Source organism: Epinephelus lanceolatus, chromosome 7 (genome assembly GCF_041903045.1).
Source record: "Epinephelus lanceolatus isolate andai-2023 chromosome 7, ASM4190304v1, whole genome shotgun sequence".
Lineage (NCBI taxonomy): Eukaryota > Metazoa > Chordata > Actinopteri > Perciformes > Serranidae > Epinephelus > Epinephelus lanceolatus.
In genome coordinates, this window is record NC_135740.1 from 17,501,541 (window position 1) to 17,526,988 (window position 25,448).

The window sequence follows — 25,448 nt, forward strand, 5'->3', positions numbered from 1 at the left end:
GCAGATAAGATATTAAAGTTCAGGTTTATGAAATTCATCTGGTGGAATTCTCTGTGAAAGTCTTTCAGTGACCCTGACATGTAAGCATATTATGTATCATGCCTATGTGGTCTTGAACTAAAATGAAGAGTTTAATTACCAAACCACAGAATGTATATGTATCTTTATAAACAGTCTGTGTATAAAACATTATACAAATGTCACATCTTGAGCTAAGTTTAGACAGCAACAAAATCATCTACCCAGTATAGGGTCAATCAGATGTGATATATGATTATGATTTGTGCTAATCCCATAGAAATAGAACTTTATAGATAGTCCTTTAAAATTTAATTTAAGTTACTGTAAAAATGTCATAGTTCAACATTTTGAGAAATGTGCTCATTCTCTTCATTTCTGAGAAAAGTTTTTAGGTTTTCTTTTGAGACTTAAAACAAAACAAGATCTTGTCTTGTGCAAGATACATAATATATATACGGTAAGAAAATAGCAGCTGCCAGTGAAAATATTTCGGTTCATTGGGTCATCATCGACACGAGTCAATACAGTACCGACCAGTAGCACAATCGCATTATCAGAATGTAACATTATTGAGCCCGGTCTAACTCCAAAGTCGTCGGAATGCGGCACTTGGGCAGTGACTTGCGGTATCAGAAACCATGAAAAAGGCACCCTTTAACGTCGGCATGAGACAAGGCTGGTTGCCATTATAGTTTAACGGTACCCGGCAGTGCCAGGGGGAAACGCAATGGGACAAGGACAAAAGTTAAGGCAGCGAAAGTCTGAGTGGGGAGGGCGGGAGGGGTGTTGGATGGGTCCAACAAACAACCACTTTTGCCCAAGAGAGAATTTAAAGCCAAAGTTTTTCCTAAACCTAACCACTTCCTTTTGTTGCCTGAACCTAACCATGTGCGTTAGTTGTTGAAGGAAAAAAAAAAAAAAAAAAAGTCAATTCCCAGTGTTGTACCGATGTAGTGCGTTTATTATGAAAGAGACTGTATATAAAAGTTAAATTTCCTGTGAAAACTGGACACGGTGTCCCAGAACGTCAACAACCAAAGCACCCAGGTTACCTTGCACATTGTATGTGAATGTGGAAAGTCCATGACCAAAACGTCAATATGTGACAAGGTTGGAGTGTGAATGTGAGGGTTAAGAAACAAGGCATCTCCTGGACAGTAAAGCACCATCACCACTGACATGAGCTAATACACCATCTACTGTCACAGCAGACGCTGCAATGTAAGATGACAGGGATGTCTCTAGAAATATCTTACATATTCGTGAATTAGGGTGTATTTTATGAATCTTAAAATACAAGGTTATTGTTCACCAGCAGTCCCGGGGGACCTCCGTGCCGCCCTGGTGTCTTTACTAGGAAATGGCAGTGCACCAAGCTTCAGAGAGCCAGGGATGAGAGCAGGTGGGTAGACAGGTGTCAGATTTGTGCAAAGCACCAAAACAAGACCACCAGCACATCATGATCAGTATGACAATAACATCAAAACACGAGTTTCACTCTCAGTGGTTCCTGTTATATGAGAAATACTTTTAAAAACTAAAGTTGTCACCCAACGCCACTGTTTCAACAGGACATGTAGTGTGTGAATGCATGGCAATATCCTTTTTTTTTTTTTTTTTACAGTTCAAGCCATCTTTTGCAATACCTATATTGGGCATGTTGATACAGCAATGAAGGTAAATAACCGATATATGTGAAACCCTTTTAAATGGTGACTTTAAACTGCCTGTAAAGCCCCGTTTCACTTTCAGTATGGTGCCTTTGGAACCAAAAGTAACCCTTCAGACATGGTCGCAGATCCCGGGGGGGACGGGGGGGACATGTCCCCCCCCAATTTCTGAAAAACACAAATTGTCCCCCCCCCCCAATTCTAAATAACCTAAATGATTGAAATTGAACAAATGTATACAGTAGTCCCATATATTAGGAAAAAAAAGGGAAGATGATGAGGAGAATTGGGAATCTGTGAGAGGCGAGAGATGAGAACGTGAGTAGACATAACATGCCTGAGACCCTGAAACAAGAAGCAGCATTAACTAACAGCGAAGCAGTGAAAAGGAGGGGGATGGCTGGCTCCATGTACTATTGGCTGTTTAAGAGAAATAAACAGTAAAGGTAAGCATGCGATTCTCCGTGTAATGCTTTTTGAATGACTTGGTGATGGTGATGAGCGTCTATGAAATTGTGAAATTTGCTGGCAATCTCAAGCGCTCTATGGGCATGATTTGCATGCGTGCAATTAAAAAAAAAAAAAAAAATCACAATTGATTGTGTCCCCCGCCAAACCTGTCATCAGATCTGCACCCATGCCTTCAGACATGATACCTAGACCCCAGCGTTTCCACTGCAAAAGAGTACCCTTACATTTGGGCCGGGTTACTGTCACTCACTGCTCCATCCAGCTCTCACTGTATTTCCTCATTACCTCATTGACACAGATGGAAGTCTGCACCTGGTTTATCATCCACAGAACGAGGCTGCACGCTGACACTTCCACAACAAAATAAAATAGTCTGCAGTGAGAGTCTCTCTCCAATGGGATATTTAAAAATAGCGGGTTTGTGCATTGAGTCAGGCAAGCTCAGGGGTTTAGTGTTGCTGTAGCCCACAGGAACGATGTTCCACAACGTTTCTTTTTCTCTGAGTGAGGATTAGAATATATGCAGTTCATATAACCCGGTTGAAATTAATATATATACACTGTATATACAAACGCTTGAAGATCCACTCATTACTAAAAGTGTCTGTCATATAAAAACTTAAGTAATGGTCAAAGTTGTCACAGTGACATTTAAGGTGTGCTGATTGATTCACTTCGTCAGCTCATGCATTGAGTAACATTACAAGTTAATGCTCCACCTTAAAAGTTGCCGGCAGTCAGCCCAGTCAATTAAGTTTTGTTTTTTTTTCTTCAACTCCAGCTGCTCCTAGAGGCTGCAAAACACAGTTACAGTTTACTAATAAACTCTCCACAGTATGAACAGTGGTTACATGAGCCTCATAACCAGCCACAACTCGGCCCTGAGCAGAGTGACCGTCCTCTATTGACCAATCAACGGACTGCAGTGTTCACAACTCCACCTTTTTGTACCAGATCTGTGTGCTAGGTAAAATGGGGACAAAAAGCAAACCAAACTGAACTGAACTGAACCGTACCGTACCGTACCGTACTGCTCGGTGGATGATGATTGTTTCTCTCAGCCCTGTGTCAGCCCTGCAACAGTATGTCAACCTGTACAGGGTGTACCCTGCCTCTCACCAATTGTCAGCTGGGATCAGCTTTTTCCCCGCCTCATGACCCTGTAAAGGATAAGCAGTTACGGATAATGAATGATGAACTCAAAACATGGCAGCAGATCCCACTTCTCTCCGATTAATTATTTTAGAACATATAATTACAAACTCATTTAATAACACCACCGTGAGCTGTCCCTTATAGCGACACTACACACAGAATTATCCTTTTATTACCTCGCCTGCGCAGTCATATGCAGCAGGCAGGTTCTCATTAACATATAACATGTCATAATAATTATACTGAATGGTTAACAGATCACTTTAAATTAAGACAACAACTAATTTGTAACAACTGTTTTATATTGTTTACTAGATACTAGCAAATGATGCACTGCATGTCCACTATTTAATAAATCACGTCTTACTGATAAAAGTTGTGACTCATATTCACTGTCAGTGCACATTATGTGTGCTGTACCTAAAAAGTTTTCTCTGAAGTTCTCTGCTAATTAAAGAGTTTTCAAGTGACTCCCACACAGCAGTGCAAAAGCCAAAAAGGCCATTCTGATGTACAAAACAAAAGTCATTAAGAGAACAATTAATGGACAATGACAAAATAAAATGTTGTAATTAACAGCTGTTTTCTACCCACTATTTCTAATTATCATATACTTATTTTATGTTTGACAATTTATAAGAAGAGAGTGAACTTGGGGAGACGGAGAGAAGTTACATCCAAATTAATCAAATTTAGGATGTTGCAATTATAAGGTCTGCGTCTTAACCACATGGCTACCCTTGTGCTTTTAAACAGAGCAGGCAAGTGATTTTTGAAGTCCATGTGAATGCTGTCTGTGAACTGAGTAGAAATTAATTCCCCCGAGTACCACTGCCAATTCATTTACTAAAGAATGAGCAATAAATACACTCAAGCAGAGGTTGAGTTAGACTTTCTAGTTGTCCATCATTTTGACGGACAGGGTCATAAAATTCAGTCATAATCTATTGTTACCAGTCATTTTAATTTTCATTTTATAATGATAATAAGACATATTTAATAGCATTTAATTTTCATTCATTCATTTTCATTTTTTTTAATAGATAATAAACAGAACAAGCTTATAGATGATGCATTTGTAAGGCTGTGGAGAGAAGAGATGAACAGAAACATTGTGTGTGTCAACACCACACAAACCTTTTCACCTCATTTATCACACTCACGGGATTTTTAAAAGAGACTTTGGACACTCAGTTGTCGTCATAATTTGGTATGTAGCAAAAAAGCCTAACAATGTGATGGCTAAAGTCTGATAGACAATGAAGCACCTGAGATTAAAGACAAGATGGACCAGTGGTTCCCGACCTTATTCCTTATGGGAAAATCTATCACTGTGTAAACTGACAACCCCTGACTCAGTGACATATTGAAGGATATTTCACATTATATTCAATGCATAACAATAACAGTACAGATCAAGTGATAAACTGTATAATTACTCCAAATAGTGAATGCAATAACTGCTAGACGTTTGTGTAATATGAGTGGACTTGGATTAATTCTGAGCAGATTATCACCTGTGAATTTCGCATCAAAGATAATTTTTTTGTCAACTTCTCATACAATTCTCTGTATTACATGTATGTTTATTTTTACCAATCACACAAACTTAATGACTTATTTTTTGACGAATTCAGTGTTTTCTTCTTCCTGACACTCGGCCATTGTTCTGCTAGCTCTGTAGTTTTATCTGCCTACTTTTTTGATGCAGGATGAGGCTGTGAAGCAGAGTGAAGGCTCTGTGACCAAAGCTTGTGTTCAGGTCTTTATCGGACTCTTATCTTGTTTGTTTATATCTTGAATAATAATCTGAATTTAAAAAGTAAATATTTCATGTAGTTTTCTTGCAGGAAATGTATGAAATGCTGAGATAGGCTTACTAAATATGTATTTATTCATTTATTTTTAATCTTATTACACACCCTGAAATCAAGGATACCTTGCGACGCCTGTGAAGCTCTGGTGACCCCTAATGGGGGTTGGCACCCCCAGGCTGGGAACCAGTGGACTAGACAATAGCTAATTAATATGCACATGTTGCCACCAACTGGACAGGTGTGGGAGTTATGGTATGGTAAATCACCCTCAGTGTACGAATCTGTCTGATTTTTCTGTCATTGTTAAAGATATTCAGTCAACCTCAGCACTCAAGTAAGTACTTTGGTACAAATCTGAAGTAGTGGTACTTAAAATATTTTTTTCCATTTCATGTTAGTTGATACATCTACTCTAATACAATTTGCTGAGATGTAGTGTACTTTTTAACTCCACCTCGGGTGGAGGGAAAAATCGATACAGCATAGTATCACAATACTTTTTATGTGGCAATATCGTATTGTCACAAAGAATTGATTTTTTAATTATATAAATTATCAATATCACAAATACAAATTAAACTTTAGGTACCCTACTAGAATAATATAATCAATTGCTTTTTTAGTCCACTAAAAATTTTGTTGCTACAAAAAACAGCTGAAGCGAGATGAACAGAGAGAAAACTTTATCTTATTAGATAAAACAGATGTTGACAAAGTTTTCCTTTAGAGACAGTTGGAAAAAAGGTAATATATTGCAATATATTTCAAATTGCATACTGTATTGTGGCTCAGAGGTAGAGCGAGTCGTCCACCAATCGGAAGACCGGGGGTTTAATCCCCGGCTCCTCCAGTCTGCATGTCGAAGTATCCTTGAGCAAGATACTGAACTCCAAATTGCTCCCGATGATGCTTCCATCAGTGTGTGAGTGTGTTAAAAACTGAGTAGCAGGTGGCACCTTGTATGGGAGCCCCAGCTACCAGTGTGGCGAATGGGTGAATGTGACTCATAGTGTAAAAAGCAGCTTTGAGTGGTCAGATGACTAGAAAGGCCCTATGGACCGTTTCATTGCTATTCTGTTGCTAGGGCAAAAACTTTGGTCCCTGTTTACTTCCTGTCAGCTTCTGCATTAACATACATTCAAACAAGAAATACATAGGGACCCAGTTAGAATGTTTATGTTGTCCAGTTTGAAACGGTCTACTCAAATGCAGGTCCATAAATATCATGATAATGTCAGATAGTGGATCTTCTGCTGATTCCCATCCCTAACTCCGCCACATTTATCTGACAGCTGTAGTTAAAAGTTACACACTGTCCTTGAATGTTTTGACTGTGATCTGTTACAATAAAGGTAGGATGAATTACTAATTTCTATTCATTAGCAAATCTATAATAGTTACTTTAATTTAGTGATATGGTATGTCTCATGCAAAGATCTACCTAAAACACATTGTCTTCTGAAGTACACACAACAAAAGGGTTAAAGCCATTTCCAATATTACAATGGCCACAGTGTTGACTTTCATAATATGCAAATGAAGGACAGACTTTATTTATTATTAATTAAAATTAATTCATCTATGCCGGTGATTATATCTGCAATATTCCGAGCAGCATCCTCTTCTCGAACAGTAAATTACTGTTTTCTATGCAGGCTTTGTATTTGATTAACACGTTTATCTTGGGAACATGCAATTATGAAGCCTCCATTAGCTCTCCATTGTCTCGCCCTTATTGAAATGGATTTTTCTCCTAACCATTCACGTGGTGGCCGATCCTTAATTTAATCTGGACGGTGAGGTAGTATCAAAACATCAAAGGTCTCTGAGGCTGCACCTTGCTCCCGGTCTAAGTAAAGCCTCGCTAACTCTCTTTCTAAAATAAATGCCCCCTCCACATAATTGGTGGCTGAGGCTCCAGCTCATGCACACTCCATTTTTTTCGCCGGAGCCTCCCTTGCGAAAACAAATCCTCCATTCCCGCAGCCGCATTACTGCATAGTCACTGCGCCAGAATCCCCATGGCAACAGACATGTGTAACAGCCTGCCCTCCCCTCCCCTCTCCCTTCCCCTCCACCCTCAGAGCTCTTTCCTCACTGGGAAACTCAGAGATCTCGAGAGTACAAATGTGCAGCATCTTCCACAATGATCTACAGAGGTGGATGCTGTAGAACGGAAAAAGGATATCTTTCATAATAATCTGCCAACTGAAAAATCTCTTTTAGTTCAGCTGGTTGCTATTGGAAACTGCATGAGGACAAGGAGTAAGGAGTAACAAGCATGGCAGGCAGGCTGGAAGTAGGTGGTATATATTCACTGTGACAAGAAGAGACAGCCTCTTGTTCTTAGAGGTTTCTGGTCCACAGCACAACATCAAAACCAGTTAAAAGACCAAGATCTGCATCACTACTCCTCAGTTAATTTTTGTCACCATGAAGTTATTGGATGACTTGAATGGCACACAGACTCACCGGCACACCTTCTCACTCTTTATCTCTGTCATCGTCTGGCTCTTTTACATGCTCTCTGTCAGGTTGCCTGCCCCTCTCCTCCTTCATTCTGTGTTTCTGCTCGGTCTGACCTTTACCGTAATAATATTGTGAATTGGGGTTACTGCGAGTGAAGAAGTCAGCCTGACCAGCAACCCCTATTTCCTGCTCTCACAGCACCTCATCACACCAGAAAAGACACATGATTTCTCAATCCACATCCCTCACTGCCCCACTTACACCGATTGCTCTGAAGTAAACAGAGGCCTGGCATTAAAGTCCAGTTCCTTCCTTTTTTCACCACAATTAGCTCTGTAGAAAAAAAGAAGAGTTGACAGTAAAGATATTCTCATAATTCTCACACCACCTCAGGGAGGAGGGTATTATGTGAGAAGAAATTTAACCACATCCCTGGTTTGTGTACAATACAACAACCAACTGTTTAATACGAAGCAAGTCGGCTACAGACGTTTGTCTAGATACGAAAGGACAAACAAATATTATGTAACAATTCACAGAATTTAAAAACAAAGTAGTTTTCTTCAGTAAAAAGGAAGTTTTTCTTTACTTTGATTCTAATATTGGTGGAATTTTCAGCATCGCAGGATCGTTCAGAGCTGAAATGATCAGTTAACTGACAGAAAATTAAAGGTGCACTCCAGCTATTTATCATTGCATTTCATAAAATTGGGGGTTCTGCAAAGAGCAAATTATAAAGACAACAGTATAAATTTCCGCAGCAGAGGTAGAGACATGTTGACTTGACATGTAGTCTCAAGATGGGATCAAGTTCCAAAAACCCTGGACCTCCAGCAGCTGTTGGGAGGAGGTCAGGTTGGATCAATGTCTCAACAAAACACTGGAATACAAGAGTTCCCCATTTGTTTCCTGTTTCCAAGCGCCATCAACGTTGTAACTTAACCTCAAGCACAATCATTCCAGACAATAACCCAAGTGTTTCTCATTGTAACCATGGCGATAAATGTTCCCCACAGCCTGATCTATGGTTGAAGGTGCTCCATAATTTTGAAGTGTCACTTGACAGAAATAAAATAGATGGGTGTCATTTTTGATCTACTCTTCAGCAAAAGGTTTTAAGTTGTCTCTGTAGTAACCAGAGACCACCTGTGTGTTTTTTTCTGTTGTTTAGTATTTCTTTTGTTTAGTGCTGAGTGAGGCATACTTTGCTGTTAGATAGCTGTTCAAATCACGCAATATATTTTGCTGTATGTGTTTTGAACCTATGAACTGTATGTTTGCTGCACTGATTGATCAGCTCCCAGTCTGTCTTTGAGCAGCAGATTCCCCCCACTTGCTACAGTGGTCTAAAAAAGAAATCAATGTACACAAGCATTGCTGATTTCCTCCTGTGGAGCTGACATATAGATGAAAAATATTTTGGTTCAGTAAACGTCTGCTGTCAGTCAGCCTAGCAAAGACAGTTTGGCTGGATACTGTCCACTCAGCTCCCCAAGAGCTGCTGCTGACAGACGGCTGCTTCCATGGACAGAGATGCTGACCGCAGGTCGGAGTTGGTGGATTGAAAATACTACTTAAAACATGACGATTCATGTTTAAATCAATCAGTGCAAAACTTTGGAACTTAAAGAGCATCTAGGTGAAAATGGTGAGTTGAGACAAGAGGCTTGCAACAGAGGTTCACAGAGTCGCCAGGTTCAACTTCAGACAGGAGAACGAAGCGCTCTGTTAATTTCTCCAGGAGCCTAAACTATCACTGCAGTGTCGATCTGCCATGATTTTTTTCTATACTATTTTAGTAATAGCCTAGTATCAATGCTTGAAACAGACACACATACACACGGACACAAATACAAGCAGATAGGCACAAAAGATTAGCTCTATGTGTGATTAGAGAACAGTAGAGGAGCAGAATTGCTTTTTAGTGTCACTGCTGCAGCTTGTTCAAAAATTAAATTTAGAAAGTAAAGTACCAAAAATAGGCATCATTGGGTACCAGTAATGAATTCCAGGCACTGGAACCGGTGCCAGTTTCAGCTGAAATATGAACAGTACCTAACACTTAAAGGGCCAGGGTGTAATATTTGGCATGGTTTATTGTCAATCTGAATCTGAATCTGAATATTCTACCCATTAATATGTTTATACAAGTGTATGATCGCTATAAAATAAAATTCGTTTGGTTTTCGTAGCCTTATAATTATGCTTTTATATATATATATATATAGCAAGGGCCTTGCTTTAGAGAGGTCGCCGTCTTGCGCCGCCATGTATGTACGGCAGACCGAGTGGACAATCCAGCCAGCTGGAGAACGCGTTTCGCGTGTATAAATGAACCAACGAAGACAGCGGAAGGAAGGAAGAAGGAGGAGGAAACAGCAGAGTGTTAGTAGTTCGTCGATAGAGAGTAGTGAAAAGTTTTTTTAGTTATAAAGTTTGCGAATGGACCACACTTACCACGCAACAGGAGAGAATGAACCTGAACCGTCATCTGCGAGGAAAAGAAGACGCAGCTTCACTCCTTGTGATGCACTCTCTGCGGCGCTTTTCCTCCTGATGATATATCTCCCCAACAATGGCAGCAGTAGCACCGAATCCCATTCTGTGCATTCAGCCTCTCTTCTCGCCCGCTCAGCATCAAACACATGGAGTTCCTCATCTGTATGCTCCGGCTCAAACAGGTATGGCTCTGGGTCTGTGTCCGCTACAAGAAACTCTTCAAAATCACGTTCAAAGTCGTCCATTGCAGCTACTATAGTCCGGAGATATTGCTAGGCTAAATAAACAGCTGAGTTTTGTTTACCGGCTACGCTGTCAGTCAGTGTGCGGGCTGGAGATTGGCGGAGCAGAGAGGGGAGGGGGGTCCCCACTTAGTATTGTAAACGAGTATGTGTGTAAAGTTATTAAGTGTGTCTGTTACGCCAGAAGAGTCAGAGTTTGGGACAGAGTCTTTTACCCCCTGGAGTGTTACCGGAGTTTCTGGAGTGCTCAAATAAACTGGCCTTTTTCCCGAACGCTCCTCCGGTCTCCTGCTCGTGAGGGATTCATTACAATATCGTAACATGGCTTAGATTTCTAAATAAACATTCACCTCGTCGCTAGATAGACCTACTCCTGAAAAACTTGTGCGCAAGGCTTTTTGTCCCTACGAGGCCACCGTCATTTACCCGACAGGAGGGGTAAGCGAGTGAGCCCTGCAATCTAGAATTTGACCACTGATGTCACTGTTTTCAACGGTTTTCAACCCATTTTACACACTGGGCCTTTAATGTCATGCTCTGGTGGGGGACGGACAAACAAGATAGTTTGTCGTCTAATTTGGAAGACTTATTGGTGACATCTCACATCCTAACAGGTAAGGCAGACTGAAACCCAACCCAACATAACCCCGATGAGTAGTGTAGAAGTAAACTGCTCTTCATTTGTGTAACTGATGCCCCTTTTGATCAGCAACTACTTTGACAACTGATTCAATGTTTATGGAGTTGCAACATTTAGCCAATAAATCTATTACTCAATCAACAAAGAATTAATCGTCAGCTTTTTTGAAAATCAAATGAATATTTTAATAATTTTCAAGCCAAAAAAAAGCAAAATATTCTCTGATTCCAGCCTCTAATATGTGATCATTTGCTGCTTTTCTTTTTCTTGTTTACAGGTAAACTGAATATAATTGAGTTCTGGACATCTGGTCAGAAAAAAAGAATCATTTGAAAATGTTATTTTGAGCTCTGGGACATTGTGACGGACATTTTTCTACTATTTTATTGACAAAGGGATTAATCCATAAAGAAAACAATCATTAGTTGCCGCCCTAATTGGTCATCAAGCAAAATTACCAAACATATGATGGTTCAAGCCTCTCAATGTGAGGATTTACTGCTTTGCTTTGTCTGATGTGACAGTAAACTTAATAGTTTTGGGCTTTGGATTGCTAGTCAAGCAAAGCACGCACGTTAAAAAAATAATCAAGAAAATAATCAACATCTGTAGGACCATACTTTATATTTCTTATATTTTCCACCACATGCTCAATTACTGTTTTTATCTTAGTTTCTTGAATAGTAATTCTGCCTACAGGGCACCGCTCACTAAATATAAGCCATTTATATTACAGCTTCACTTTAGGATTCTATACTTCAGCTGAATAACCCACGATACTGTGTGAAAGGCTATCAGTGACTTAAAGCCAAATGCCCTTGAGAGTGGTAGACTGTCCCATTGCATCATGCCATCTCCTATTTTTTCACTTGTGCGGCTTGATTTAAGGGTGCCAGGATCATCAAGTCCACATGACATCCAGTCCAAGGTGATAAAAGGGAGGACTCTTTAACCATGATTAGCAGCAGCACTAGATTACTTCAATTAGTGTGTAATCATCTCCGACATTAGAGGTGAACGGCCTGACGCCTGAGCGATTCTCAAATACAATCACTCTCACGCCCAGTGCTACCAATATCAATGACGGCCATGATTCCTCCCCTCCCCTATTCCACATGTTCCCATTTTTCCATGTGTTCCTTGGGGGCATTTCTGTCCTTTATAGAAAGGAGATCATATCCGTACATGTCACTTACAGTACATCACTGTCTCCATGTGTCATTTGCATTTGCCGTGTCAATGCTGCCATTCGACAGCCACTTCTGGTTCATCGCAACAAAATGTCAAACTCTCTGACAACATAAAAGGTCACTAAAGAGCAGTTTAGGGACTGTGTTTTAATATCACTGTCACTGGCTGGCAATCTGGCATTATCAATACAGCCAGAAATGGCACTGGTGGCGGTGTCCAGGGTGAGAGAACATTTTATGTGAATTAGGGATAATGAGGACTTACAATTGAAAATCAGCATGACTGATGTGTTTCCCATCTTTTGCTGACTGAGATTGGGGTCACTGCTTTGAGGCAGAAAAGTCAAAGCACAACTGAAGCCTCTTTTTTATCCTTTTCATTCTTCATGTGCCTGATTTTTCTTTTTTGTCTCTCTGGACTGCGAATGATCATAGCCCACAGCTGTCAATTTCACAGTACACGTGTGCAAGCGTTTGCAAAAGAGCAAACATGCATGCACGCATACACACGCACAATTGTACCTCAGTTTTCCTGAAGATTGATTCAGTTGCACAGAAACAGACGAAAGGATGAAGGAATATATTGCAGCATGATTCAACCTCATTAGAACAGCTCTGTGCGGATTCAAGCTCGATGTTGCTGATGTACATCCAATTTAAGAGCAACCAAAAGGATTTTTTTCCCCCCAGATGCTATTATTATGTCATGTGGGTCAACTTATGAATCACAAAGACAGAGAGGGAGGGAGGGAGGGAGGGAGGGAGGAGGATAAACACAAAGCAAACAAGAAGCAAGTCTGATATTCAATTCTCCAATGAAACCTAATCTTCCTCAGCAAGGGATTGTTTTGTGCCAGCAGGGGTCCATAGCAGCAACATCTATGAACATGTCTTGGACCATCTCCTCCGCATTACTTGCAATTTGGAGGCAGGAGGAACCCTAGGCGCCCCAGTAAACTGTCTTTGGAGACTTTCGCTCTCCCTCTCCATCTCCCTAATTGGTTATCTATCCTCATTTTACCCTTCTGTTTGGTATTCAGTGGATGAGCTCCTCTTACTTTGTCTTGGCCAAATAGCTCAGGATAAATCCTGGACGATAAGAACAAAATATCTCTTCATCAATGCCACAGTTTCATGATAGGAGTACAGTAATTCACCCCTGGAAAGTGTGGGGCAATATTTAAGGATGAAATAATATCCTGGTTTTGTCCCTGCGCCTTCTTTATTAACTTCTTGTATCCCCCTGCTATCATTTATAAACAGACCAGGGCATTTATTCATTAAAGCTATTTCATTTGTTTCAATTTGCTACCTAGTACAATGTCACCAGTGTCCCTGTAATGACTATATCACAAAGGTTTACAGATTCATTTACCAACATACCAGCTCGGCTTGGCTGGTATTCAGAAGATTCCTCTGCACTCCCTTCTCATTAGTCAGACTACATGCGAATGTATGACTCAGCTCGTAATAACTACACTTCATGAGTCTGTTAAAATCAGGCCCATTTTATGTCCCTCTGCTTTATTTTTCTTTTCTGCTTTCACTGCTCTGTTACCTCATAACCTCGCCCTGCTCACCAGCTTCTTTATATTCTCTGACAAGGACTGAGCACTCACCGTCCCACTGACAGTAGTCTACCTTTCATGGTTTATGTATAAATATATTTGTTATTGTCCTGCATTATGCACATTCATGCAGTTATGTGTGCTGTGCCTCTGGCATAAGCACTGAGGTGTGTAATCAAAATCACAACAAATAAATAAAAAGCGGCTACAATCTGATATTCCTTTCATTAGGTAATGAATTCATTAATGAACAATGTAAATTAGTAATGACTATAACTGATAAGCTTAGAAGGTGAAACTAATATAATCAATTATAAACTGCGTGTTTTTGTTTGACTTCCCCAAACAGAAGTCATATTTACACACTGACGTGAATGAACAATCAAGGTGGGAAACAACTTTCTGACTGGATTTTGAATGTAATGTACTGAATGCCTTACTGGGAATACACTGGAATTATATGGCAATTTGACACAAAAAATTACCCACACATATCTGTGATTTCATACTTCAAGGAACATCATTTAAGGAGTAGTTTGACATTTGGGAAATGCACTCGTTTGCATAAAATCACAACTTGTTTTTTCTTTTTAAAATGAAGTAGCGATCTCCAGAGCTGAAAAATAAAGCCGAAGTGGAAGTGCCAAAAACTGCAGCTCCTCATATGGCCACTTGAGGATTCATGAGTGAATCAATCCCCATAGGCCCCCAAAAACACCCAACTTTACAGCAGAAATAAACATGTCTACAGCCTGATACAAAATACAGTTTTCGTCCTATAGCTAATTTCCCCGTTTATTATCCTTATCCTTAACTTATCTTTTTAAAGTTGTTAAAATATTCACCACAGTTCACTTCCCCTTATTCACGTACCCTCAGCCCTTGATAATACGTAATGGCATACATCGCATGAAGGCTGCTTGGAGAGCAGAGGGAAAGCTTGTGGTGGAGGATAGAGGGTTTGAAATGGCACCTGCCTATGTACACTTCAGCCGAAGCTATTATTTATTAATTTCCAGTTGTAGGGTTGGCGATATACTGCTTTTTACAAATAATCCAAAATACTGCAGACTCATTTCAATGAGGCAAAGATGTCTACTTGATAATTAGCTGCATCCGTTTCTGGTTTAGAAATTTGTTTGTGGTCTGTATCATGATTATTCATTTTTAATTTCAATTTTTATTTATAAAGCCCAATATCACAAATCACAATTTAGCTCAGAGGGCTTTACAGCATTCGACATCCCTCTGTCCTTAGGACCCTCACAGCGGATATGAAAAAACTCACCAAAAAACCCCTTTAAGGGAAAAAAAAAAAGGTAGAAGCCCCAGGAAGAGCAACTGAGGAGGAATCCCTCTTTAAGGATGGACAGATGTGCAATAGATGTTGTGTGTACAGAGCAGATCAACATAATAAATTTGCAGTAATCCATATGACAAAATGATACATAAAGAGAGACAGAGACGGAGAGAGACAGAGAGATGCAGGGCAGACACCAACGACAATAGCTACAATACCACTGATTATAGTAATATTATAATAATAGCAATAATTGTATTTTGGCAGCATATATGTTATAGGTATATATTAATACATGATTGTACTGTATATGTACATGACAATAATAATCCTATATGTACAATAATGGTAGAAGTATGACAATAACAATAATAATAACAGTAGCAGTAGTCTTCAGGCGAGACCACAACAGCAGTGTAACCACGACCCATCATCCAGGCGATCACGACCAAGGTGTAACTATTACTGCTATAGGTTTATGATATCTTGTAAAACAGCATTTTTCCCCATGCCTATACATATAATATTGGGAATAAAGAAATCCCACAAGCTGAACTGTACAACAATCTAAGTAAATATTGACTGCAATTAGTTATGTGACACTTTTCGGTAAAACATTAAGCTATCAGTGAGATTTGCTAATAGGCAAGTCTACCTATGCATTTATAAGTCTACCTATGCAGACCTCTAAAATATATTAGAAAACTGAAACTGAAAAGCATTTATGGATAGTTAATTAATTAGTTTTATTTTTATTCATTATTTTATTTATTTTCCAATTTATTCATCTTCTCCTTTGTTGGTGTTAAGCTACCGAGTTTTATGTACCTTACTGCCACCTAGTCATGGATGTATTTCTTTGCACCACATGCAAAACTGCAATGCATTATTGGTGATATACAGCTCTTGAGCTCTTGAGTGACCATTGATTTTCATTTGTTCCCTCAGCCCTGTGAGGGTCGATCTCTCAAGTTCACTTCAGTTTCTTCAGACAATTGGAATGACACTTATGATGGCAGCTGGGATTCCCCTGAGGTCAAGTCCTGATGGGAAATCATGTTGAACAACTAACGCTATGGTCACCTCTGGTCACTTCTGGTTCCAAAAGTCTAAGATGCCTGAATATATATATATATATATATATATATCAAACTCAAAGCTAAGAAATGGTCCACAAACCCATGGGTGACATCACAGTGGCTTAATCCATTATTTTTATCCAACCAAGACTTTTCCACTTCAGTTCTGGTATGAATTTAACAAACAAAAAGTGTTAATAAGTAACCTTTAGAGGTGCTGCTAGGTGGAGTTTTTGGACCTTTGAACAGAGCCTGACTTATTGTGTCCTCCCTTGTTCCACTCTTTATGCTAAGCTAAGCTAACTGTGTAGTGGCTCTGAGAGTGGTATCGATCTTCTCATCTAACCCTCGACAAGATAGTGAAGAACAATTTTCCCAAAACCATTCCTTAAACAGAATGAAACACTGAAACCCCAATCTATTCCTCAAATGGTCTCTTAATAAAAGACTGGTCAGGAAAACACAATCACATTATATCCCAGAAGAACATTAAAAACACAGAAGTACAAACACACAAAACCACTGTTGTCTCTGGCCTCATTTATATATATGCTTTCCCTCCTCTCTACCTCCACCTCCAAGTTCAGGTTTTGTGTTTGTCATCTTGATTATAGACTGGAGGATTATGACTGAATATTTATCGGCCTTTGTCCATGCACAACTCAACATTAATCGTTTCTCTTCTAATCCAGCCTGTCTTTTATCTTCCCACATAAAGGAGAGTTAATCCACAAATCCCTGTTTACAGCACGCAGTCATTCCTCCTGCTCACTTGATGAAGTGCCATAGGCTAGCTTTGTCAGGTGACAATTGCAATTCGGCAAGGTTAGTCATCATACTTCAAGGTATCGGTTTTATTTCAGTCAAAATGTGTGAGGGTTTTTTAATGACCTGCAATAAAATAAACTTGTGAAGTGAGGCACGTATTTTTCACACTCTGAATTTATTCTGAATACCCCGAACCAATTGAGCTTCATAGAAGTCAAGTTAATCCTGCACATATAGGTAACTGTTTTATGGGAACATGATGCAACTCCTCAGCTCCCCTCCATCATACAGCACACTGTGAGCTCTAGCTGTGTATTTATGGAGGATCCAAGGGTAGGAAATTAGTCCTTACTGGCCTAAAACTCTCAGAGTGGTGAACTTTTGGTCCCACTTTTAGGAATCGGAGTAAAAGCAGTTTATCAATGTTCTTAACCAGGGAAAGCCTGTCCCCTCCAGGATTTAGTGGGGCAGCAGAGCTGTTCCCAGCAGGGCGACAAAGATAACACAAACATGCACATACACCATTACTGTGGCTGTGGAAGTGCAGAATACAAAATGATAGATTTAAAATAATAAGCTTCTTCAAAGCACTGTAATTATGTGTTTAATAATTTCTTATGTATTTAATAATTTCTCCATTTCGCCTCCTGACTAAGGTTGCCTGAACTGACTATTTATATTGTGGCCAAAGACGCATTTGGAACATGAGAGCAAACTGATTGTTGTGCAAAACGCTGACTAAATAGTAATTGTAGACAAAGACACTGACATTTAATAAGAATTATAACACAGAAAATGCAGTGTTAGATTAAATTTAAAAGGGGTGTATGCGACATTCAGAGCACATGATTCAGAGTCTGTGGAGTGATCGTCTGCATACGGCTCTCAACATAAAGGTAGCTGAACCGGTGACAAGCAGCTTACTGTGCTAACAGCAGCAACAGCGCTGACAATGGCAACAGTGCTGACAGACCAGAGGGTTGGAGCCGTACTTCCATGACAATGCCGTCCGCAGTGTTCCTCAGAATTAGAATCTATGTGAGGTGGTAGGTGGTGCTGTGTTTGTGTGTGTGTCCCTCCGTATCATTTTGTAACATTCTGAATTACCTCTCTAAAAATGTAGGTTTTTGCGGGTCTGTGAACGCAGCACAGACGGGGCTTTTCATGGGTTTATTTTTCCTCAGCAGCACTGTGTAGTTTGATTAGTGGGGTTTTAGAAACAGCGCAATAAATGGCTAAGTGTCACATTCACTGCACCTGGCTTTCTATCGCTCTCTCCGTGCCCAGAGTTGCTCGGCGCTCCGAGAGTGTGGCACAATGAATAACCAAACAGTATATTTATTCCGACAGCACTCCAAATGAACGGTCTACCTTCAAAAATAGAAAATCAAAACGCGATACCAGATGTTGATTTTATGGCAGGCTGCCACAAATAAATGAATATTTGAGAAGCCCTGTGTCCAGATATCAGCGGCAACCACAAGACTTGTTCATATGAACATGCAGAACCTTTAATGGGTGCAAGCCATTTAACCCCCCCTCCCCAAACGTCATAAGACTCCTATTTGAATCTGCCGTTTTCACCCACCTTAATGCTATACACAATGCACAGAAAGCACAAAATACCAATCAAATCATACTTCATGGTCAGAAAGACTCGTAGGGGCTGCTTGTAATGTTCAGGGATGCAAACAGAAAATGGGGGAAAAAGAGAGAAGGATACGAACCCCCTAGGGGGGTCAGGGGGCACGCTCCCCCGGGAAGAATTTTTTTGAAATATCAGCTTTAAAGGGTGCATTTATAGTCAATTTCAGCATCAGACCTACAGATACTAAGGAAGCAGTGCTGACAAGAAAAACTTCTATTCTAAGACATCTAAGGGGCCTACTCAATAAGAGACAGAGGTTAAGTTGTAAATTGTGTCCTCAAATGTACAATGTCCTCTCCTCAATACTGAAAGAAACATCCCCAGTCTGCCTAATGAGGTCATACCAGCCAATATTTCCTCTGGATTCAATTAGCAAATAGGCCTACAGGCCTGCCTCCAATATTGGCAGGGGAAAATTGGAAAACTTAAGTGCCACAAGGGGGCAACATTTACCTTGACATTTATCATGACACAGGAAACGTTGCAGGATCATTCATTGCACTTTTCAAAAGATAAAATGTACTGGTAATTGGTGGATCTTTCTTTTACTCTTAACAGCATGGTAATGTATTTCACAAGAAAAACTTCTATGTGTTAAACAAGAGCCAGCCAACGAAAAAGCGAATGTTTTTACATCAGATGATCTCGACACTTGTACTCCGTGCTCACAATCAGTCATTTCAGTCATCAGTCATCAAATTGTTTCAGCTGCGTCTTTGCAAGGCTCTATTCAAGCCGTGGATGCCTCGCAAATGGCCAATCATAGTGCTTAAATGATACACATGATCAGCACACGATGTGCCCTGCCGCGATGCGGAAATGTGGGACAGATTTATGGAATATTCGTGGAGTGCTTTTCCGCGCTCAAGCCATACACACAGGCGCAGTACGGACGCGGTGTGGAATTTCACGTTGTTGTGTTCCAAGTCCGCGCTGTGTGAACGGGTGTGGGTGAATATGGACAAGAGTAGCAGCAGCAGCGAGCTAGCAAGCTAACGTTTAACAAGCGTCAACATCAACTTTTTTTAGCACTTACCACTCTCACCGCAGCCACCAAGCAGGACAATGGACTGCCAGACGTTGTCCTTTAATTCATTGTTCATAAACTCATCCCGTCTGTTATCAAAAAGGGCAGGGTGCTGTGAAACAAGGTTTATCAATCTTTCTCCCATACTGTCCTGCCTGACTGGATTTCGGACTCTCCTGGGTCTGCTCGACTATAAACAAATAATTTCATTGGCCCAGCTGTGTAGTTGCGAGTTGTGCTTTTCGGCGCACTGTTTGCATCCCTGAATGTTCCTAACACTACTTTACAATACAGAGACCAACCATTAGGCTGTTTTTTTCGGGGGGAGGTTCTCATGCAGAAGGTTGCTGATTATAGAAAAATATTACATCCACAGACTGGATCCTATACTTTCCAAATTTATACTTTAATAATGTGAGACTTGTGGCCAAGTATACACTGCATTTAAAGGAACAGTGTGTAGGATTTAGTGGCATCTAGTGGTGAGGATTGCAGATTGCAACCAGCTGAAACTTCTCCTGTGTGACAAGCATGAACTTCTGGTTGGAATTCCTTCACTGTTCATTGTTCAGCTATCTGCAGTTGTCTCTTCCTCTTCAAAACAAACTGATCATGTGATTGAAACCAGTAAAGACAGAATAAAACAATTTCAAGTTACAAATCAGAGTTTCTCCTACACTGTTCTGCATGTTGCAGACAAGCCGTTAGCCTAGCACCTGCACTCATTTATTTTCTCTAATAACTTAAGATTCAGACATATAGGAGGTTTTTACCAGGAGGCAAATTTAATGCAGAAGTCTCTTCCTCTCAACAACAAACACACCAGATGATTAAAACCAGTAAAACACTGAACAAAACAGTTTCACATTACAAATCAGTGTTCTGCTGATGCTGTTTGACTTGTTGCAGATGGGCTGCTAGCCCAGCACCTACTGATGTGTGCTCACCTCTGATAACTTGACATTGAGACGATCAGGAGGTTCTTACTGGGAGACGAATTATCTGCAGAGGTTTCCTTCTCTCCAAAACAAACGGACCTGGTGATGTAACACAGTAAAGACACTTAAAGGGATAGTGCACCCAAAAATTAAAATTCACCCATTATCTACTTACCCATATGCCGATGGAGGCTCAGCTGAAGTTTCAGAGTCCTCACAACACTTGCGGGGATCTAAGGGGAGAGGGGGTAGCAACACAACTCCAATTAATGGAGGCTTACAGCGCCCCAGATTCAAACGTCCAAAAACACATAATTCAATACGTTTACATGGACAGTTTAATTCCACTTTTAATTGGAATCAAAGGCCATTCCGATTAAAAGTGGTCATGTAAACGGTCATTCCGATTGAAATATAGTCATTCTTGCTGCTTCAAGAATATAAGCAAAACATGCCCGAAAAAGGCACTAAGAACAGCGTCGTCAAGCATCTTGTTATCCGGAGCGAGGACTACAGTGTTTACTTCCGGTAAACGTAAACACGTAACATCCGCCCCGCCCCCTATCCAATCAGAAACGTTCCCTGGCCCAAACCTTTCGCAGACCTGAATAAAGGTGATTAAACTGATCTCCCGTGTAAACCCTCATTCGGAATGAATATTTCCCATGTAAACTACCTGGAAAAACTTTAATTCCGAATGATTTCATTCAGATTCATTTCATTCCGAATGAGAAGCCATCATGTAACCGTAGCCACTGAAGCCTCCATTACAGTAGGTGGAGTTGTGTTGCTACCCCCTCTCCCCTTGGATCTCCACAACTGTTGTGAGGACTCTGAAACTTCAGCTGAGCCTCCATCGACATATGGGTGAGTAGATAATGGGTGAATTTTCATTTTTGGGTGCACTATCCCGTTAAAAAGCAGTTTCACATTACATATTTGTGTTTTTCCTATGCTGCTCGACTTGCAACGGAGGGGCTGCTAACTATAATGGCCAACGCAAAACGCTACTGGCCCCATCTAGAGCCAGTGTTTGGTTTGTCCATTCTGGGCTACTGTAGAAACATGGCAGTGCAACATGTTGGAGTCTGCTGACAAAGACCCGCTGCCTATGTAGATATGAACAGCTCATTCTAAGGAATCAAAAACACGACAGTTTCTATTTTCCAGGTCATTATACACTGAAGAAAATATATTTGTTATATTATGTTCCATTTCTGCCAATAAATCCCCCTAAATTATACACACTGGACCTCTAACTTCCCACATGCTGTAGGTTTCACAGTTTCAAGTGTTTGAGAGTCCACTGCTTTGTTATTTTTAAATTAGAATGAACTTACAGCATCATCAATCAGTGTTCCCATCAGGACATACGCCAGTGCTGGAACACTTTCCAAAGACAGAGGAAATAGGCTGGCTGGTACAAACCACTTTGAATGCCCAGGTCCTTTCACCCCCAAGCAAATCCTGTTTTTTTCTGAAGCCTCATGTTGGCTCCTTTTCTTTTAGGTTTAGGGTGTGTCCTTAATAGACCCATCTCTCTTATTCAATAAACCTACAGTACGCTGAGTAAAGAGCTGAATAATCTCATTGTTGAGGATTTTAAAAAGAGTGTAAGGAGGCTATTCTGAATGTGTGAAGGACGTTTCATGAATATCAATTACCTCAACAGAGCACAAAGCTAAATTCAAGTTCAATTCAAATTCATTTTCAGATCATTTTATAATAGAGACCTCAGGGGCATAGTGGGATTAGGACCAAGACAAGACCAGTAAAAATCACAGCAGTTTCAAAACCAAAATATGTTAAAAAAAAATGCCTGCAGAACTCCCTTAAGGATTTATATGGTTGTACTGTGGGCCGTTGGAATTCATTACATTAGTGCCTGGAGAAAAAATGAACCCAAACTGATGAGTGGATTAGACTCAAACCCAAGATCAAACTGAAGTACATACAACCCCAAAGCATGGATCATCATTATGTACTGTACTTACTTTGAGGCTGTGTAAATATGAACTTACTATAGCTTGAACCATTCACTACGGGAGACTGATAATTTCACTTGATTAACAAACTAGTAAGGATGAACATCTGGTGGCAATTAACCTTCAGACCTGCATTCATGCCCATGGACAGGCATGCAGCGGTAGAACTGGGCTGTGCTCCAGTTCTCTAAAGCCCATTTCTTTCCACAAAAACTGGACTCTTTATCACCAAACAGGGAGAAGGGTTGCAGAAATGTCTGCTCGCCTGATTGCAGCACTGGAGGTCAAAGGCCATTTTCACTGAAAGCTCTAAAAATCCCCGAACCATTGTCCTGGAGAGAAATTGACTGATTGTTATCTATCTGTCTGTATCATCTGAAATAAGCACCCTTACACTAAATCACTGTATTGATACTGCACATCCCGACTCTGTCACTCCCCCTGTTAAGCAGACAGGATGGCAACAACCACAGTTTGAATTAAAAATACCCACCAATTAGTCATACTGCGGCTCGTATCAAGTTATAGATACATTGCTCTTGTTTGACCTTGTTACCATGGAGGATGATTTTGCCAGACTTGTACAAATCATCCAGGTCTCAACATTTACTCTTGCCAATTTAGAAATGCTGTGTGTGCACGGCACTCTGGGAGAAATAAACAACATCATGGAGGCTGCAATCTTTATCCACCTGATCCACTTTTTTGTGGCCAAGGTTATAGAGGTAACACAATCTTCAGAGAGCTCTGTGTAATAGTATATAGGTCCCTGTTGTGTGGGATGGGGGAAAAATGCAGGCTGCTCTGTGTCTGTGTGGTGCATTCAGCTGCTGTCGTGGTGCTGTGGACATTCAAAACTTTAGTGCAAAACAGCACTAGAATGCAAATGAGAAATGGCAGCTTCTTCCGTTAAAAAGGATGTGGTTCATCAATAGGTGGACTTTCCTCATAGCACATGACTGCTCTGCAGCACAACAAGTGTCAGCTATGCACACATAGCAGCTTGGAGCAGACCTCTCTAACAGCTTGCTAAACCAAATGTACGATGATGCAAAAACAGTGGTCTAGTGCTTGAATGTTGTCGTTATAGAAAATGAGGGAGAAGAGAGGAAAAAGTGAATTTAACATTCTGTAAACACATGCAGCAAAGTGGAGAGTCCTGTAATCACTGTATTTATTCCTCCTGTTGCTTTATGAACAATGAAATGTGTTAACCCACTGTGAATGTTATTGTTGTAATATATTATTCATGCAGCAGTCACATCTGGGGGAAAAACAGTGCCAGCAGCTTCAGACCTGCAGGTCTGGATCTGTTCCAGTCCAAGTTGTACCACCTATCAGCAAGAAAAGCGAAAGGAGCAGCAATTCACAGCTCAAGATGTAGACAAGTACCCCTCACTGCGGTGGTGTTACACTGAAATAAAGTGGTGTGTTTTTACTGCTGGAAACAGTCTTTGACCAATCATAATGTTACAGACAGCAGCTAGCAGAGCAAGTTCAACAGTACCAGGCGAGACCAACAAGCCTCATTTAGCTTTTTATCCAACTCACAGAATGGATGTCTATTGGCCACAGCTGATAAAATCTGATGGCAGCAGTTATCATTTTAGCCAACAGCCAAAATGAATGAGAAGCAAATATGGCTCAACTGCAAAGTAATGAGTAATTATCAACAGATCAATACTGCTACCAGGCCTACATACATGTAATCATTAATTCATATTATTAGGTTAGTTATAGCATTATCTGTGATTATTTGTTGTGATTGGAGCCTATCCCAGCTGACATTGGGCGAGAGGCGGGGTACACCCTGGACAGGTCATCAGACTATCACAGGGCTGACACATAGAAACAGACAACCATTCACACTCACATTCACACCTATGGGTAATTAAGAGTCACCAATTAACCTGCATGTCTTTGGACTGTGGGAGGAAGCTGGAGTACCCGGAGAAAACCCACGCTGACACTGGGAGAACATGCATACTCCACACAGAGGGGCTCCCCCACCCTGGGTTTGAACCAGGAACCCTCTTGCTGTGAGGCAACAACTACTGCATCACCATGGCACCATCTGTTAACATGTATGCCTAAATCATTGTCAACCAGTTAATTCATCTTTTGATGACAAGGTGAGACATTTACTATTCTCAGTGTTTCAATAGTTTTAAAGAAAGTTTGTCAGCTTGCTGTATGGCATTCAGGAGTTACTGTACTGTAGTGCCTCAGCGGGAGCTGATGCCATATGCACTGGATGTAAAAGCGTTGACAGTGAGTTTTACTTATGTAATTAATTAGAACCACCTGCATATTTGTTCGTCCCTTTGTTCCATTATTCACTCAGTGTCTTTTGTCTTTTGTTACTAGTAATCATTTAGCAGTGTTACATTATTTAACCCAAATTAATATCAGGATTTTGTTGAGAGTGACACATTGTTAAAACAGCTTGCAGATGTTAAAGTCAGAGCAGGACATTAAGAATTTATTTTTTCAAGCTGTAGATCTGAACGTGATGTGTACTGTACACAAGAACCTTAATAGACTGAATCACAGTAAAGCCTAATGATGCCGATAATGACGGACTGTTGATTTCACTGGAACATCCTGAGAAGCCGTCCAAGGCCAAGTCGCAGGCGTCAATTCAATTTTCCATTTTGGAACTATTTCTAAGGATGTAAAAATAGCATTAGCCACTATTACTGGATGTCCTGAAAACATGCTCAAACTACTCTTGGACAGCACCAGATGCTTGCTGTGTTTCTACAGACAATCTGCATTTAGGCCCACATGTCTGAACTGCCTCAAAGAACTTTCTCAACTTAAGTAAATAAATGATCAAATAAGTCACAGAATCTTTTAAAAAGGGGGGGGGGGGGGGGGGGGGTAGTAATGAATGCCTTCTCCACACATTCACAGGTATATTTGAAAATGTGTTTTTATCTATGCATTTTGACCTTTTCT